This window comes from Nicotiana tomentosiformis, chromosome 3 (assembly GCF_000390325.3).
Source record: "Nicotiana tomentosiformis chromosome 3, ASM39032v3, whole genome shotgun sequence".
Classification (NCBI taxonomy): Eukaryota; Viridiplantae; Streptophyta; class Magnoliopsida; order Solanales; family Solanaceae; genus Nicotiana; species Nicotiana tomentosiformis.
In genome coordinates this window covers 113,494,126-113,513,639 of record NC_090814.1, presented here as the reverse complement: position 1 = coordinate 113,513,639, position 19,514 = coordinate 113,494,126, and positions in this window count along the sequence as shown.

The window sequence follows — 19,514 nt, the reverse complement described above, 5'->3', positions numbered from 1 at the left end:
TTAGGGTCCTACATGATTACAATTAATAATATTATATCGCAGATTATGATTAAGTAATAAAGTAAAATAATAGTATATATATATATATATATTTTAATTGGGAAAAGGGCCAAATATACCCTCTACTTTCATATATTATCTACATTTAACATTTGTTATACTATCAGGCCAAATTTACCCCTAAAATCAGCAAACTTTTATAAATACCCCTTTATTTGTTAAGTAATCCAAAATTTCCTTTTTTTTTAAATTTAAATCACTTGTTGTTCTTATTGTTCCATTATTTTCAAATGTGCATTCGAAGCATAAACAACTCCACTCAACAAATGTAGAGATACCGTGTTCATGATCCAAGATAGGACAATTGCATTACATATCTCCCAATCCTCATGCAATACAGTAGGAAATGATTCCTTAACACATGAACCATTAACAAACCCTAGCTTTTGCTTGGCTTGGAGTGCAATTCTCATCGACCTTCCCGACAACCCATAATTCTCAGATCCTTGGAGCTGAACCGAAATTAAAACAGAGTTTGGAGCGTCCGATGGATGCACAAACAAAGGATGAGTATGATCTATCTTAATTGCCGTCATTGTTGACGTCGAAGAATCCGTCATTGTTCAATCAAAATGAATGAGAAACATAATTCGACCTAGCGACTACAGAGAATGAGAAACAATTGACTTACAGTCACGAGAGCGTGGAATGCGTGATCAATTTGTTGCCATGGCTCTGATACCATGTTCAGATGCAGCCATGGAAGCTTCTAGGTCTAGGGAGAAGAGAGAAATAGAGAAGAGGAAGTGAAATTCATTTTTCCCACTATATCTGCTATGTACTATACACATACATTTATATAACTAAATCCAACTAACTGACTATTAACCCACATAATTAACTGAGGTTAACACTAGCTAATTATCTAACTAACCCACATCATTATTCCTCTTAACAATAAAATATGTGATTGTTTATTCCTCTTAACAATAAAACATGTGATTGTTGCATCAAGCATGAAGACTAATAGTGTTAATTAGCACATTTCAGGATGCAACGAGCTGCAGTGTCTTCTTAAAATACGCATAGAACTAAATTAAGAACCAAAAAGACTGAGTTGGTAAATAGCTCAAATAGGTAAATCACATAGAAAACGCTATGCAGGTTATATAAGAAAGCAAAATCAAATAAAATGGAGCTATACCTTGCCTCAAGTCGGGATACAACAGTCGAAGGCAACGAAGTTGTTCCAGTTCTGAATACGAAGAGAGAAATAGGCAGCGCGAAGGAAAATACTAGAGAGAATGAGCTAGGGTTTAAACTAAGAAGAATCAATTAGAACAACAAAGAATTAAAAAAAAAAAAGAACCCCCAAAATTCTTTCTTGGACAGTTGCGAATCATTGGGCTATTTATAAGTTGCAGTTTGCATTTTGAGAAATTGCTCAAATGCGATTTAATTTCATATTTATAAATTGCATTTGAAATGCAAGTTAAGCTAATGACATCTCCTAAACCGTCTGTTATTTAAGTTAACTTAGAAATACAGTGTTTATGATTCGTTTTGGATCTTTTTTTGTTAAAAAGAAACCAAACTAAGTAAGTCGGTTCTTAAAATGTTGAAATTAAACCAAACCAATTAATTCGGTTTTTTAGCGATTTGGTTTTTGTTGATATTTATCGGTTTTTGGTTTTTTCGATTTTTTTGTTAAATATGAGACATAAACTACCAAATACATATTCCGCCGACTACATTTTCAACGTAACACTATCAAATCAATTGCTCTTTGAGAAATCTATCATTTACCATGATTTAATGATGATAATTTAATCAAATCTCAATTAAAATTGATTATTTTTAACATGTAATAATTCTTGTACTTAGCAAAAGCAAACTACCAATCAAACTAGAATGTAAAGGAAAAGAATTAGATTATTGTAATAGCAAAAAACTAGACTTAAAATACAAACGACTAATATGTACTATAACATTTTAGAAACTTCAATAATGTGTGTGTGTGTGTAATAATAAATTTAAATAGCTACTTCTATAATCGATTTTGTTCGGTTATTTTTTTATTATAACCAAAACCAAACCAAATTTGATCTATTTTAAAAATTCAAAACCAAAACCAAACCAAAACCTAAAAAGTATCGGTTTGGTTCGGTTTTCTGTTTTGTTCGGTTTTTCGTATTTTTATAAACACTCCTACTTAGAACACATGAAAATAATTTTTCACTCATGCATTATACATATTTTGAATTTTCACAAATATTACACATTAATTAAATTTCCAGCTAAAATTACATATTTTAGGAAAGAATTACTTCAATATGATCCTATGTCTTGCTAAATAACAAAAATAGTCTGTTGATCTAAAATAATTCATTAAATATATTAATTAGCAGTTTTGATCCGTTAATTCACAAAATGTGAATAAAATATTAATTAAATAAACTCCAACTATTAAATTTTACGGGATGATGAAACAATAAAGTTCTTTATTTTATTAAAAATATCAAATTATGAGTAAGAGTTAATTATGAAGTTTTAAAAATTAATTATAATTACAGTTTTATCTAAAATAGAATGCACTTAATGGTTAATAAAACATCAACATTTGTATTGAAGATGTGCTTTTATGATAGTATAACTTTAGATAAATAGGTTACATACATCTCGAGGAAATTATTTGTTAATATTTTTTTGCTTTTAATGAAATTTTAACCAACAACAACAACAATATACTCAGTATAATCTCGCTAGTGGGGTCTGGGGAGGGTATTGTGTACGCAGACATTAACCCTACCGGGAGAGGTAGAGAGACTGTTTTCTATAGATACTCGGCTCAAGATAAGGTGAAAAATAAGAAAAGGATAAAAAGAAGAACAACAAAGAGGGGGCAGAAACAAAGACGAGGGAGACAAAAGACGATAAGAAAAACGAAGAGAAAAGATAGCATTAGATAGTAACAATGAAATTTTAACCATGAACTTTAATATTTACACTCATTTCATTAGGATACACTTTAGTGCATATAATTATTTGCTTATTAGGATATTATCATTAAATTTGAGTAAATTAATCAAAATAATTTGTTTTCTCAATAATTAGAGTCTATTGTCTAAGCTTTTATGTCCTGATCAATGCTACTCCACAAAGTATTGGGAACGTATCCATAATGAAGCGCACCAAAATAATTTATTTATTTATTTGGTAATTAAACATTTAGTATTAACCATTAATGCAAACGTATCCAAAGCTTTTTTGTTTTTTTTCAGTTCTCAGCATGTTTTGGTTATAGCAGCCTTGTTTCATAAAGTCAGGTTGACCAAATTTAGTCATCTGCAGTATTAGGTGAACACTAACTATTTTGGTATTTCGCTTATTACAGGAAAAAAATAGTAAATATTTCCAAAAGACTTAAACACATTTTTTAAACAAATATTATTATCATCACTATAAAATTTAAAACAGCAGAGTGGAACTTGAAAGTTCTTTTCGTCATCGCCTCTTGAGAACTTTAAAGAAGTGTGCACTATTTTGACACCTACTTTCAAAATCTTAGGGGCCTACATGATTACAATTAATAATATTATATCATAAATTATGATCAAGTAATAAAAATACTATAATAGTATATATATATATATATATATATATATATATATATATATATATATATCAAATTTAATTGGGAAAAGGGCCAAATTTACCTCTACAATCAGCAAACTTTTAAAAATACCCTTGATCTGTTAAGTAATCCAAAATCTCCCATTTTTTTAAAATTTAAATCACTTGTTGTTCTTCTAGTTCCATTATTTTTAAAAATTATTATTGATGTGAATGTTAAAGTTACTAGACTATACAAATTATTCATAATTTATTTTTAATTACCAATGAAACCATTTCTCTTCTTGTAATAAATAAAATTGGTTTAGAATTTTATTTATTTTTCAATCATATACACACCATAGAATTTAGTGGGTCTATTTATTATGTATTATATGCAGCTGATCATCATGTATGTGCATGTACATTCAAATATATTTTGTCATTGCTTGGTTAGTATAGAGTTCGATCGACTAACTTAAGAGTGCACAATGTGTAGGCATTTAATTAAAGCAAAGTTGAATTAAACGATGTAAAGCCTCCGAGAACTTCAACTTCAATCACTAATACTTGTAAAGTCTCCATGGATCTGGTGCAACGAATTCGTTAAAATTTGGATGTTGTAAATACTTTTAGAATTTAGAAAAGATACATAATTTAGATTTTTCAATTTACTATACTTTGTTTATTTGGTTGTATTATTTAATATTATTTCTCTAATTTATAAAGAAGGTAAATGCCAATTATTTTAAAAATGGTGGACCAAGAAGAACAACAAGAGATTTAAATAAAAGGAATTTGAAATTTTTTGGATTACTTAACAGATCAAGGGGTATTTTTAAAAGTTTGCTGATTGTAGAGGTAAATTTATCCCGATAGTATAACGGTAGGGTAAATTTGGCCCGATAGTATAATGGAAGTTAAATATAGACAATACATAAAAGTAGAGGGGTATATCTGGCCTTTTTCCCAATTTAATTAGTAATTTTATTACATAATATATGTGAATGATATATATCATGTATAATATAAATATTTAAGTGAGTGGAAGTTATTAAAAAAAATGTGCAGTATGTTGACACCTCGTTTTGTCAAACTTTCATATATGGGTTGGAGTGAGAAGCTCTCCCTTCTCTCTACAAAATTTGTTTTTCCTTTTCTAAAACACTAACCAAACTACACGGTGGAAATGACCACCACCAACTCTCCGCCGAACCACCTAATTTGGGTATCATGCACATTGTTCCTCCCACGACACACAACAATCTATCTACGGACGCGAAATAATCCTTCAAGCGCACACTGCTTTCTCACAACCAATTCCACCATTTACAGAGCACTTGTCACACAACTCACTCACACGTTGATTTCTCCGATGAAGCCACAAACGACTACCAACATGATACCTTTATCCCTTTAACATCCTCTGATAAAACTAGACTATATTCTCCTTGGAGATGGCTAGTGATAGTCAAAGTATTTGGCAGAAAAGTGGAACAAAAAATATTATGTACCAAATTACGTACATTATGACAACTTATAGAAGAATTACCAATAATCTATTTGGGATCAGACTTCTTCCTCATAAAATTCCAAAATGAAGAAAATATGAACAAAGCACTCCATGAAGGACCTTGGTTTATATTTAATCATTTCCTTTCAGTACGCAAATGGGAACCAAAATTCATCGCCTCCAATACACAACTCACTTATTCAGTGATTTGGATATGATTACCTGAGTTATGTCCCGAGTTCTATGATTTTTACATCCTACAAATAGTTGGATCCAAAATTTGTATCCTTATAAAGATTGATACTTATACGTCGGTTACTACTATGGGAAGATATGCAAGAATATGTATTGAAGTACCGTTGGGACAACCATTGAAAATACATGTTTTTATTGGTATGCACCGACAACAAATTCTATACGAAGGTCTTAACATGTTATGCACCATATGTGGAAGGTTTGGTCACAACAAAATACTATGCACGTTTAAAACAATACCTGGAGAACCAAGTACACTCAACGCTCACCCAACTCCTCCCACAGGTTCCAAGACTGTTACTTAGTTACTTCAAGCAAAGGAACTCCCTCATCAGCAATCAACAACCATCAGCAAATAGAAATGAATAAGTTTTTCATCAAAAAATAAATACAAAAGCTCGTCTCGCGGGAAAGGCCACATGCCTTTACGTAAAGATAACCATCAATCACGAACTGCTCAACACACATCGATGTCATGCCAGCTACTACATTGTACCCTACATGTACATCCTTAAACGAGCAACTCTCAAACATTGCTTCCTCAACCAAAGGAAAAGACATTGCTACCCTCCCCCCCTAATAATTCTACATTAGAGTTAATTGAGGAAGTTGAGGATACCACCATGCTGGACTCAAACTCAACACCATTCAGCCCAATGTCATAATATAACCAGCCCAATGCATCTATCACACAAAAGCCCGCACAAATATTGGTCTACAAAAAATAGGCATAGCCTCACCTCATCATCCAATTGTACACCATGAAACAAATTCCTCCTCCATGTCAAATCATTCAACCACGGCTACAAGCCACGTGAAACAACAACCTGACGTTTCACAACTCGATGACACCTTAACCAAATTACCACGAAAAACTATACTACACAATCTTACACAACACAATCTCCCTCGTGATACAAGGCTTATAAACTTTACTATGACATACCAAATACACACATGTAGCTCATACACTCCAAACACTTTACCTCTAGTAGCTTATCCCACACCCATCACTACACATACAGAGAAGACACATGATCTCCTGCACAAATAGCTACATCATCGCTACCCCCATCTAATCAACCGCACCAATTACCCACTCAAATAAACCCTTATTCGGTCGTTTCATCATTAATCCTCATTTCCAACACTAACATCTCTACTACAAGTAAATACACTACTACACTTCCACTCCACACCAATGAATCGATTACCCTTAAATCTCCAACACATAAGGACACTCTCTTTCACGAACACTCACCTGCTCCAACACCCCCATCATCTTAAACACGCTCACCGTGCAACCATCGAACCAACCTCCAAAATACCCCCCCCCCCCACCAATATACATCTCTCAATACCCCTAGTACACACTTACCCTCAATCATGGCTGGAAATGAGCCTTCAGGAGCGCGCACTGACCTTCACAATGGATATAGAAAGCCAGTACGCGATCATCATGATCCAAAACCCATCAAACATTACGCAAATAGTGATGAAGGGAATGTGGATGGGGGTAGACCTTTATAATAGGTATTTATGGGCCATGCACCCACCTTCGACACTCCACAACTACCCTTACCACACACCACTCCCACCATTGTATCATCACCAGGAGACCAGTCAGTAACACAACAACTACTACTCACTACCACAACCCACATATCTACCTTTTTACCCACCCCAACTCCCACATCATTCCATAGTTCCATGGATACAACCCAGGTCGATACTCATTATTCCAACACCACTACATGCACAAGCATCAACGTACCAATCAGTAACTCCACCAATGAGTCCAATACCCCGACCTCAGGGCAATCCCAACGAACTCGATGAAATAGAACTCAAAGTTACAACAACAATGGCGGGCATAGGGGAAACAAGGCCAATACTATGCCTACTCAACGGCAACAAATCCTACATCCTCAAAGAGCATTATGCAAGAAAAGTAGTAATAATATACCCCAAGGAACTAAGAAATTTTTACCTAAATATTCGACCAACCAACAACTAAGAGACGGGGAAGTATGAGATAGTGATTCCATCGATGGCACAAACAACGACAACATTGGTGGACGGAACTCAGAACCTGCCATCACCACACTCGAACAATAAATAAATGCAGTTCATCATCTGAAATTGCAAAGGAGCACAATCACCAGTTTTTAGGAGAAATTCTTGATCTCTACTCAATTACCATCAGTCTGCACTTGTGGCACTAGTGAAGACTCATCTACAAAGCCATACTTACTTGAAAGAAGTATTTGGTTTTACTAACATGGCACATGCACCGGCAGAAGTACAGTCGGGAGGTATTGCATTACTATGTCATAAGGATCTCTTACAACTAGATCAAATTGCGGTCACATCTCAAGCAATTCATTCCATAGTCCAGGTACCACCAAACCTTACTACTTGGTTGTTTTTAGTAGTATATGCAAAAAATGATTTACATGCACGTTCAAATTTGTGGTCTAACCTAATGACCCTGCACGATACTATTAACATGCCTTGGTTAATTGGATGGGATTTTAATGAACTAGTACGGGCAACAAAGAATTTTGGAGGCAACCATGTTAGCAGTAATAGATGCGATAAATTTCTTCAATGCCTTAACTATTATAAGTTATTGGACTTAGGTTACAAAGGAAGTCGCTATACCTCGACCAACAAACATTGTCTAGCAAATAGGATATTAGAATGATTGGATGGGTTTGTTTGCAATTATGACTCGATCAACATATTTCCAGAAGCAAATGTACAACCTCTACGTAGAACACATTTTGATCATTGGCCGTTATTAATTAAATTAAAACACACATTTCGCCGATTTTTTTAGATTCGAAACAATATGGATCTCATATCCGCAATTTTTCCCCATAATTACTCATAACTGGTCTCTTAATAAGGGTTTACAATAAGCAATAAAAGATTTCACAGAAGAAGTTCAGGAATGGAATCAATCTACTTTTGGTAATATTTTGTTTTAAAAAAACCCTAATTAGCCAGAATTTATGGTATTCAATCATCCCCTAGTTACCCAACAAACATCTTTTTTCAATGCTTGGAAATCAATCTTATTAATAATTATAATGAACTGCTATGACTTTAAGAAGATGCCACGACCTCAAATTCCCTCCGTAGGATGTCGTGATGGCACCTAATCTCTAAAACTAGGTAAGCCTAACAATGCGGAATAATAATAAATATCTGAATTAAATAAACTACAATTCAAACAATTTCAACTCCCAAAACCCGGTAGAAATAAGTCACAAGCTTCTAAGAATTTATTCTGTATGCCTCTATATATCAAGGTCTAAATAAAATATAAGGAAGCGACATAAAATGATAGAAGGGGACTCCGGAGTCTGCGGACGCTGGCAGATATACCTCGAAGTCTTCTCGTACAGCCAGTTTACTGATGCCTGGTTTAATAAGATATACCTGGATCTGCACAAAAAGATGTGCAGAAGCGTAGTATGAGTACACCACAACGGTACCCAGTAAGTGCCAAGCCTAACCTCGGTAGAGTAGTGACGAGGTCAGGTGAGGCCCTACTGGAATATAATAATGGAGTGGTAAAATGTTTAACAATATAGTGAAATAAAATGACACTAGAAATGAATCAAATAGTATGTCATATTTAATGACACCAAATAATTGCAAATAATATCTCGTGAAATCAAAACAGAATTTCCTTCAACTTTATAAAAATTACAACAATTAATCGAAGGCAACCATAGCCATAAATCAATATTAACAAGGGCACTACTGAGGTACCGCCTCGTAGTCCCAAATGATAAATAATTTCACAATATCTCATTTCTGTATCTCACCGCGGGAGCCTTCAGAATTTATTTTCAATTTTTTTTTTTTCCGAAATAGCATCCCGCGTTTTAGCCACCCTTATCACACCGCATGACTTCTAGTAGTTCCCCTACTAGCCACGCGTATCAAGCCACCCTTATCTCGCCGCATGCGTTTCAACACCCAGACCTTATACCACCGCATGCGTATCAATATCACAATATATCACAATTTGTACCTCAAGTGCCCAATATTTCTATTTTTTCCAAAAATAAATCGACAACAATATTTTTCAATAATAAAGAGCTCACGGCTCATGCCAAAATAATCCAACAATAATATTTTTCCACAATAAAGAGCTCACGGCTCATGTCTAAATAATTCAACAATAATATTCTTCCACAATAAAGAGCTCACTGCTCCATCACAATGAGTACAAAAATATTCAGAAGTAAATAATTTAGAAAAATAATATTTTAAAATCTTTAATACGTTGCTTCAATATCAAGTTTAAAAATGTCAATTACTTCATATTAATAATATTTAATCTAAAGAAAATTAACCTTCAAATAATGCACAGAATAAAAGAAACCAAGTTTCAACTAAACATGTAAAATAATTAGTAGGAAAAGGTCAAACAAATTTGAAGTATATATCTCATATCATTGATGAAGAATATAACAAGATAAAATAATTTAATAAATGCGCAACAATGATCTACACAATTTAAAAATATAATCTTTCATATTTAGCCCGTGTACACACTCATCACCTCGTGTACACGACTTTCAACACATTTCAATAATCACACTCATATTAATTCTAAGGGAAATCTCCCCTCCCCCTCCCCCCACAAGGTTAGACAAGTCACTTACCTCGACTTGCTCCAATTTAACTAAATATTATGCTTTTTCCTCGAATTTCCGACTCCGATCGACTTGTATCTAGTCATAATTAATTCGATACAATCAACAAAAATTATAGTAATCAATTTCATAAAAAAATATTATATTTTCATTAAAATCCGAAATTAGCTCAAAATTTGCCTGGCGAAACTTACAAAATCCGACAAGCCATTCAATTACGAGTCCATCATACCAATTTTACCAAAATCCGATAACAACTCGACCTCCAAATCTTAAATTTTCGTTTTTGGAAGATTTTGCAAAAATCTTAATTTTTTCCATTTAAATCCGAAATAAATGATAAATATGATATTGGATTTATGAAATATAATCACATTTGGATATAGGACACTTACCCAAGTTGAAGTCTTGAAGAAATCCTCAAAATCGCCCAAGAACCGTGCTCCAAAACTCCAAAACGAAATGAAGGAAATGACCATTTTTGGTCCTTAAGTTTCTGCCCCCAAAACACTATTCCGGTTGCTAAAAGTCCAATTCCATCGCTAAAAGTGTCACATCTGGTCGCTAAAGGTGCGCACCAGGACTATTTACACCAGTAGTTTTATTTCACTAAAAAGGCTCTAACTCCATCATACGAACTCGGAATTCGATGATTCTTGTTCCTATGAGTCACAAATAAAAATACAAAATTATTTGTTCAATCGAAACTCAATTCGGAGCTCATTTGCTCAATATGATACCAATTTCGCTCGTTAAACAATTAACTCATACTTCGCGCTTAAAACTAAATCGCGACTTGATGAAATTAGACCAAACTTTCTAGATCACTCCTATAATTCATTATCAAAATGTAGAAAGTCTCAAAATTGAATTTTGATCTCTAGAACTAAAAATGGACCTTTGGATCATTACATGCTTATGTTGAAAACATCAAACTCTTCCTCGACAGCCTGTAGTGTATCAATCATAACTTCTTGTACTCAACTCCAACTGCCAAACGGTTTAAAGTTCTGAAAACTAGATACAAAGTACTACAACTTTCATGTTTTTCTCATCTCCCAACTCCTTATAGATTGCGAGATATAAGTTCCCAAAGTCAGCCTTGTGCAGCAGATATTTCTGACAAAGCACACTGGTGTAGCCAAAATCTGCAATACCAGCTTCAGTCAATCGATCATAACATTTTGTATAAATGTCTGAATGATTAATGGTTTATCATTATGGAAACTAGAATCAAAGGGCTACAACTTTCATGTTTTAAAAATGTTCAGATTCCTTATAGATTTCGAGATATAAGCTTCCAAAATCAGCTCTGCGATTGCACCGGTTGCTGTTCAAAAACAGCTTCTGCAGCAGAAAAATTCCAGCAGCTCCTTTTTGTCCGAAATCGATTCCATTAACCTTCTGAAATCTACCAGAGGCCCTCGGTACCTTAACCAAATATACCAGCATATCCCAAAATACAATATGAACTTAGTTGTGGCTTCAAACCATGCCAAACAACGCCGAAATTACGAATCTCGCATCGAATCGAATTATGAGTTTTCAAATATTCCAACTTCTATATTTTGCGCCGAAACATATCAAATCAATTCTGATTGACCTCAAATTTCTCACACAAGTCATAAATGACATAATGGATTTATAAAAAATTTCAGAATCGGATTTTGACCCCGACATCAAAAAGTCAACCCCTCGGTCAAACGTCCCAAAAATTCAACTATCGGCATTTCAAGCCTAATTCCACTACAGACTTCCAAATAATATTCTAATCACGCTCCTAAGTCCAAAATTACCATACAGAGCTGTTGGAATCATCAAAATTCTATTCCGGGGTCATTTGCACATAATTCGACATCCGGTCACTATTTGAACTTAAACTTTAAATTTTTCATCAAAATTCCATATCTCGGGCTAGGGACCTCGGAATTTGGTTCCGGGCATACGCTTAAGTCCCAAATAACGATACGGACCTACCGGAACTATCAAAATACTTATCTGAGTCCGTTTGCTCAAAATGTTGACCAAAGTCAACTCAGTTTAGTTTTAAAGCTCTAATTCACATTTTAATCCATTTTTCACCTGAAAACTTTCCGAAAAATTTTATGGACTGCGCACGCAAGTCGAGAAATGATAAATAGTGCTTTTCGAGATTTTAGAACACAAAATTAACTATTAAATTTAAAGATGATATTTTGGGTCATCACAAAAGGCTTTTGGTGATTAAAATCACGTGTAAATTGGCTTCAACAAGGAGAGGCGAACACCAAATTTTACCATCTAACTACTCTTAAAAGAAGGATAAGAAATCACATAATAACTCTCAAAGATACATATGGTAATTGAATTCTTGAACAATCACAATTCAATGAAATGATCCACCATTATTATCAACATTTATTTACAACAACTCTTAACCATTCCATAAAATCCTACACCCCATCTCCCTATAATACACTCACAACTACGGATCAGTCCAATCTGACTCGTGACATTACCACAATAAAAATATTCCAGGTAGTAACCTCATTTCGACCAGTCAAAACTCCGGGGCTAGACGGCTTACACCCTTACTTCTATCAAATATACTGGCCCCACATTGCCCATTTCATCGTCTCCTTTTGTAATCAAGTATTCACTAATCAATATATACCATCACAACTAAATAAGAATTATCCATGTCCCATCCCCAAGGCCAAACATCCATCCTCCATTACTCAATACCGGCCAATTGGCCTTTGCAATATTATCTATAAAATAATTACTAAAATAATAGTTAATAGACTCAAGCCTATTATAATAAAAATAATAAGCCCTGAACAATCAACTTTCTTAAAGGGGTGACACGCGTCGGAAAATGTTATCATAGTCCAAGATATTCTACACTCCTTTAGTAAAAATAAAGGTAAACAAGCTAAAATTAGATTTGAAAAAAGCCTTTGATAAAATGGAATGGAGTTTCATTAAAGAAACTTTGCATTTCTTTAACTTCCTGATTCAATTAATAAACCTGATTATGTCTTGCATCAGTAACACTACCATATCTATCCTACTAAATGGTCACCTAACATTGTATTTCACACCAACAAAGGGAATCAAGGTGACCCCTTATCTTCCTACATTTTCATGTTATGCATGGAGCATTTATCACGCCAAATACACACTGTCGTGTATTACCAACAATGAAAACCCATAAAGGTATCGAGAAATGGCCCAAAAGTTTCTCACCTATTGTTTGCCGATGATATTACACTAACTTCAAGACTAACAACTATGAGTGTACATTCAATTATAGATACTCTTAACCAATACACACAAACATCAGGACACGGTATTAATTATATAAAATCCAAAAAAAATCTCCAAGAATGTAACACAAAATGATAAATCCTCTGTTCTAAATATGAAAGAAGAAGTACAGTTTGGGAAATACCTGGGCTTCCCTCTCTTCACACAAAGACTCACTAAATATGACTTTCAGTTCATCCTTAATAGCTTTAAAGCAAATCTAGCGTGGTGGAAAGTCAATATGTTTATCATGGCAAGTCGTATTATCCTCATTAAATCTATATTAAATTCTCTCCCTAATCATGTAATGCAAGTTATTATAATCCCACAAAAGATCATATCCACAATGAACCGTTACCAACATAATTTTCTTTGGAGCACAACACAACATAAAGTGATCTACCGTTCAACAGCCCAAATGTCAAGGAAGACTGGGCATTCAAAATTTGGCCGTCAAGAACAATGCCCTACTAGGAAACTTAGCATGGCGCCTTTTTAAAACACCAAACTCACTATGGGTTTCACTACTACTCGCTAAATAAATCAACTTTGTCAACCCAAACAAATTTTCACAAACCTTGAAAGCCATCCAATTAGGTTGGAAATTTTACCAAAAAAGGAATTGTTTGGCATATTACTACAAGTCAACATATTAACTTTTGGAACGAACCTTGGTTAGGACCAAATATCACACTTAGAAATATTATCGAAGGGCCATTACCAAACCATGAAGATGGTTTCAAAGTCAGTCAACATATAACCAACAATATGATCAACATTACAAATTTGACATTCGACCTACCTATAGAAACTCTTTCCTTAATCCGTCAAATTTATGTACCACCCCTAGTTAACTTACAATCTCTCGACCAAATAATATAGGGTCTTACCTCCTCAGGACAATTCATAGTGAAATCTCTTTATAAAGAATTAATTGGCATACATAACCACTACTCATATAATTGGCTATGAAAATTAAAACTACCACTAAAAATAATTTATTTTCTGTCTTACCAACGGTTACCCACTGCCACTCATCTCTATAAAGTACATATCACCACTTATAACCTTTGTACAATCTGCCTACAAAGTAATGAAATAATTAATCATATACTTTTCCAGTGCCCAAACACTCAACAAATACGAGTCCAATTGGGCCTAACAAATGCTTTACACTATATGGATATACCAAATACTCACCCTATTTAAAATATTAAAATACTATTCCGCACCACAAATAATATACCACTAAACCTACCACCACGATTATTAATTCCTTATACAGTATGGTATATATGGAACCTTCGTAACCTGTTTATCTTTAAACATCAACCACCCACACCGAACGTTCAGAAGTAAATTTTCCAAGCAACTGAATACAACTATATTATCAAGGAAAAGACTAAAAACCCGACCACCACACCCATGTATGTAAAATGACACCTACCAACAATTGGGGTTATTAAATTAAACATTGGCGGATCATCTAAAAGAAGACCCCAAAAAATGGAACATGCAGAGTTTTTAAAAACGATACATGTAACTGGATACTTGGATTCATGGGCACACGACCAACATGCAAGTCTACACACATGGAATTATGTGCACTCCTACAAGGACTACAATTAGCATGGCATTATCACTCCGTCCCATTAGAAATCAACGTGGATTTCACAGAGGTAATATCTACGTTAAACATCCACAATTTACACTACTCATCTTTCATGCTGGAATGTAGGTACTTGCTCCGCCAACTGGGTAATCCATGCATCATACACACATACATGGAGCTGAATCATGTTGCAGATGAACATGCATAATATGGAGCCACACAAAACTCGCCAGAGCATACTCTCATTCTCCACCAACCACCAAACTGTTTGAATCAGCAACTCATGGTCGATCAACTGGGCATTACATACTTAAGAAACACAAAAATATCTACAACAACAAACAACATGTATTTTTGTATTTTTGAACATGATACAACAACAACAACCCAGTAAGATCCCACAAGTGGGGTATGGAGAGTATAGAGTGTACGCACACGTTACCCTTACCCCGAAGGGATAGAGAGGCTATTTTCGGGAGATCCTCGGCTCAAAGACAATAGATCCGTAATAACAAAAGAAACTCAACAAGAGAAAAAGTCAAGACCTTACTGAACATGGTAGTGACTGTAATATTGTAGCAAATCCCAGGGACCATTCAGAACATTACTTCTTTTTGTAACACTCTACAAAGCATACATGATTGTGATGACCCAAAATGTCATCTTTAAATTTATGATTAATTATGTGATCTAAGCACTATTTACCATTACTCGACTTGAGTGTACAGTCCGTAAAACTTTTTCGGAAAATTTAAGGTGAAAAATGAATTAAAATATGAATTAGAGCTTTAAAACTCAATTGAGTTGGTTTTGGTCAACACTTTGAGCAAACGGACTCGGATCAGTGTTTTGACAATTTTGGTAGGTCTGTATCATGATTTGGGACTTAGGCGTATGCCCGGAATCAAATTCCGAGGTCTCTAGCCCGAGATATGGAATTTTGATGAAAAAATAAAAGTTTAAGTTCAAATAGTTACCAGATGTCAAATTATGTGCAAACGACCCCGGAATAGAATTTTGATGATTCCAACAGCTCCGTATGGTAATTTTGGATTTAGGAGCATGATCGGAATTTTATTTGGAAGTCCGTAGTAGAATTAGGCTTGAAATGCCGAAAGTTGAATTTTTGGGAAGTTTGACCGAGAGGTTGACTTTTTGATATCGAGGTCGAAATACGATTTTGAAAATTTTCATAGCTCAGTTATGTCATTTATGACTTGTGTGCAAAATTTGAAGTCATTCCGAATTGATTTGATGTGTTTCGACACAAGATATAGAATTTGAAAGTTCAAAGTTCATTGATTTTGATTTGAGGTGTGATTCGTCGTTTTGATGTTGTTTGATGTAGTTTGAAGCCTCGACTAAGTTCGTATGGTATTTTGGGACATGTTGGAATAATTGGTTAAGGTCTCGAGGGTCTCGAGTGGATTTCGGAAGGTAAACGGAATGGATTTCGGACAAAGTGCTGGAAATTTCTGTTTGCAGCAGAAATCTGTTGCAGAAATTCCGTGCGTGGAGCCAAGTTTGGAAGCTTATATCTCGCAATGCATAAGGAATCAGAAAATGTGCAAAACATAAAGGTTGTAGTTGTTGTATTATAGGTTCCAGAAAGTTAAACTATGCATTATTTGGACATTTGTACAGAAAGTTATGATGGATTGAATGAAGGCTGGTAGAGCAGTTTCGCAAGAAATTTCGCCAGAAATTCTGATGCATGCAGCCGACTTTGGGAGCCTATATCTTGCAATATATAAGGAATTAGAATAATTGCAAAACATGAAAGTTGTAGTCGGGGGATTCTAGTTTCCAGAAAGTTAAACCATTTATCATTTGGACATTTGTACATAAAGGTATGATCAATTGAAGTAAGAGTGGTAGAGCTATTTCTGGTGGACTTTTAGTGACGAAAAATGGACTTTTAGTGACGGATTGGCAGAAACTTAAGGACCAAAAATGGTCATTTCATTCATTTCGTTATGGATTTTTGGAGCACGGTTCTTGAGCGATTTTTGGGCGATTTTCACGGGAAAACATTGGGGTAAGTGTTCCTTATCCTATATTGATTATATTTCATGATTCCATACTCATTTACATTATGAATCCGTGAATTTATGGATGAAAAATCAAGATTTTTGCAAAATCTTCCAAAAACGAAAATTTAAGATTTGAAGGTCGAGTTGTTATCAGATTTTGGTAAAATTGGTATGGGTGGACTCGTAATTGAATGGGTTGTCGGATTTTATAAGTTTCGCCGGATTCCGAGATGTGGGCCCACGGGCAAATTTTGAGCTAATTTCGGATTTTTAATGAAAATGCAATATTTTCTTATGAAATTGATTACTATAATTTTTGTTGAATGTATCGAATTAATTATGACTAGATACGAGTCGATCGGAGTCAGAAAATCGAGGAAAAAACATAATACTTGATTAAATTGGAGCAAGTCGAGGTAAGTGACTTGTCTAACCTTGTGTGGGGGAAATTTCCCCTAGAATTGGTATTGATGTGATTATTGAAATGTATTGAAAGTCGTGTGCACGGGTTAATTTGCGAAAGATTATATTTTTAAATTGTGTAGATCATTGTTGCGCATTTATTAAATTTTTTTATCTTGTTATATTCTTCATCATTGATCTGAGATATATACTTCAAATTTGTTTGATCTTTTCTTACTAATTGTTTTACCTATTGAGTTGAAACTTGGTTTCTTTTATTCTGTGCATTATTTGAAGGTTGATTTTTTTAAAATTAAATATTATTAATATGAAGTATTTGACATTTTTAAACTTGATATTGAAGCAACGTAGTAAAGATTTTGAAATATTATTTTCCTAAATTATTTACTCCTGAATATTTTTATACTCATTGTGAGGGAGCTAGAAGAATATTATTGTTTAATTATTTTGACATGAGCCGTGAGCTATTTATTGTGGAAAATTATTATTGATGATTTATTTTGGCATGAGCCGTGAGCTCTTTATTGTGGAAAAATATTGTTGTTGAATTATTTTGGCAAGTTAAATTATTTGAGTACTTGAGGTGCAAATTGTGATATATTGTGATATTGATACGCATGCAGTGGTATAAGGTCTGGGTGTTGAAATGCATGCGGTGAGATAAGGGTGGCTTGATACGCGTGGCTAGTAGGGGAACTACTAGAAGTCATGCGGTGTGATAAGGGTGGCTAAAACGCGGGATGCTATTTCGGAAAAAAATATTTTCTTTAAATAAATTGTGAAGGCTCCCGCGGTGATATAAGGAAATGAGATATTGTGAATTTATTTATGATTTGGGACTACGAGGCGGTATCTCGGGAGTGCCCTTGTTGATATTGATTTATAGTCGTAGTTGCCTTTGATTATTATTGTGATTTTCATAAAGTTGAAGGAAATTCTGTTTTGATTTCCACGAGATATTATTTGCAATTATTTGGTGTCATTAAATGTGACATACTACTTGATTCATTTTCAATGTCATTTTATTTTACTACATTGATAAATATTTTACCATGCCATTATTATATTCCAGTAGGGCCTCACCTGACCTCGTCACTACTCTACCGAGGTTAGGCTTGGCACTTACTGGGTACCGTTGTGGTGTACTCATACTACGCTTCTGCACATCTTTTTGTGCAGATTCAGGTATATTTTACCAGCCTAGACGTCATTGAGTTACCTGCGCACGGAGATTTCGAGGTATATCTGCCAGCGTCCGCAGACTCCGGAGTCCCCTTCTATCATTTTATGTTGCCTCCTTATATTTTATCTAGACCTTGACATATAGAGACATTAAGAATAAATTCTTAGTAGCTTGTGACTTATTTCTACCGGGTTTTGGGAGTTGAAATTGTTTCAATTGTAGTTTATTTATTTCAGATATTTATTATTATTCCGCATTGATAGGCTCACCTAGTCTTAGAGACTAGGTGCCATCACGACATCCTACGGGGGAAATTTGGGGTCGTGACAATGATGCTCCTTGTATTTGCACTTATCTTTGAAATAATTAACATTTACCTGCTTTATGAATTAGATTAAAAAAAAATAAGAGAAACAAATATTAAATAATACAATCGAATAAACAAAGTATAGTAAATTGAAAAATCTAAATTAGGTAGCTTTTCTAAATTCTAAAAGTTTTTACAACATCCCAATTTTAATGAATTTGTTGCACCAAATGTATGGAGACTTTTCAAGTATTAATGATTGAAGTTGAAGTTCCTTGGAGACTTTACACTGTCTAATTTAACTTTGCTTTAATTAAATGCCTAAACATTGTGCACTCTTAAGTTAGTCGATCAAACTCTATACTAACCTGGCAATGGCAAAATATATTTGAATATACATGTACATACACGATGATCAACTACATATAATACATAATAAATAGACCCACTAAATTCTACGGTGTGTATCTGATTGAAAAATAAATAAAATTCTAAACTAATTTTATTTATTACAAGAAGATAAATGAGTGAATTGGTAATTAAAAAAAATATGAATAATTTGTATAGTCTAGTAACTTTAACATTCACATCAATAATAATTTTTTAAAATAA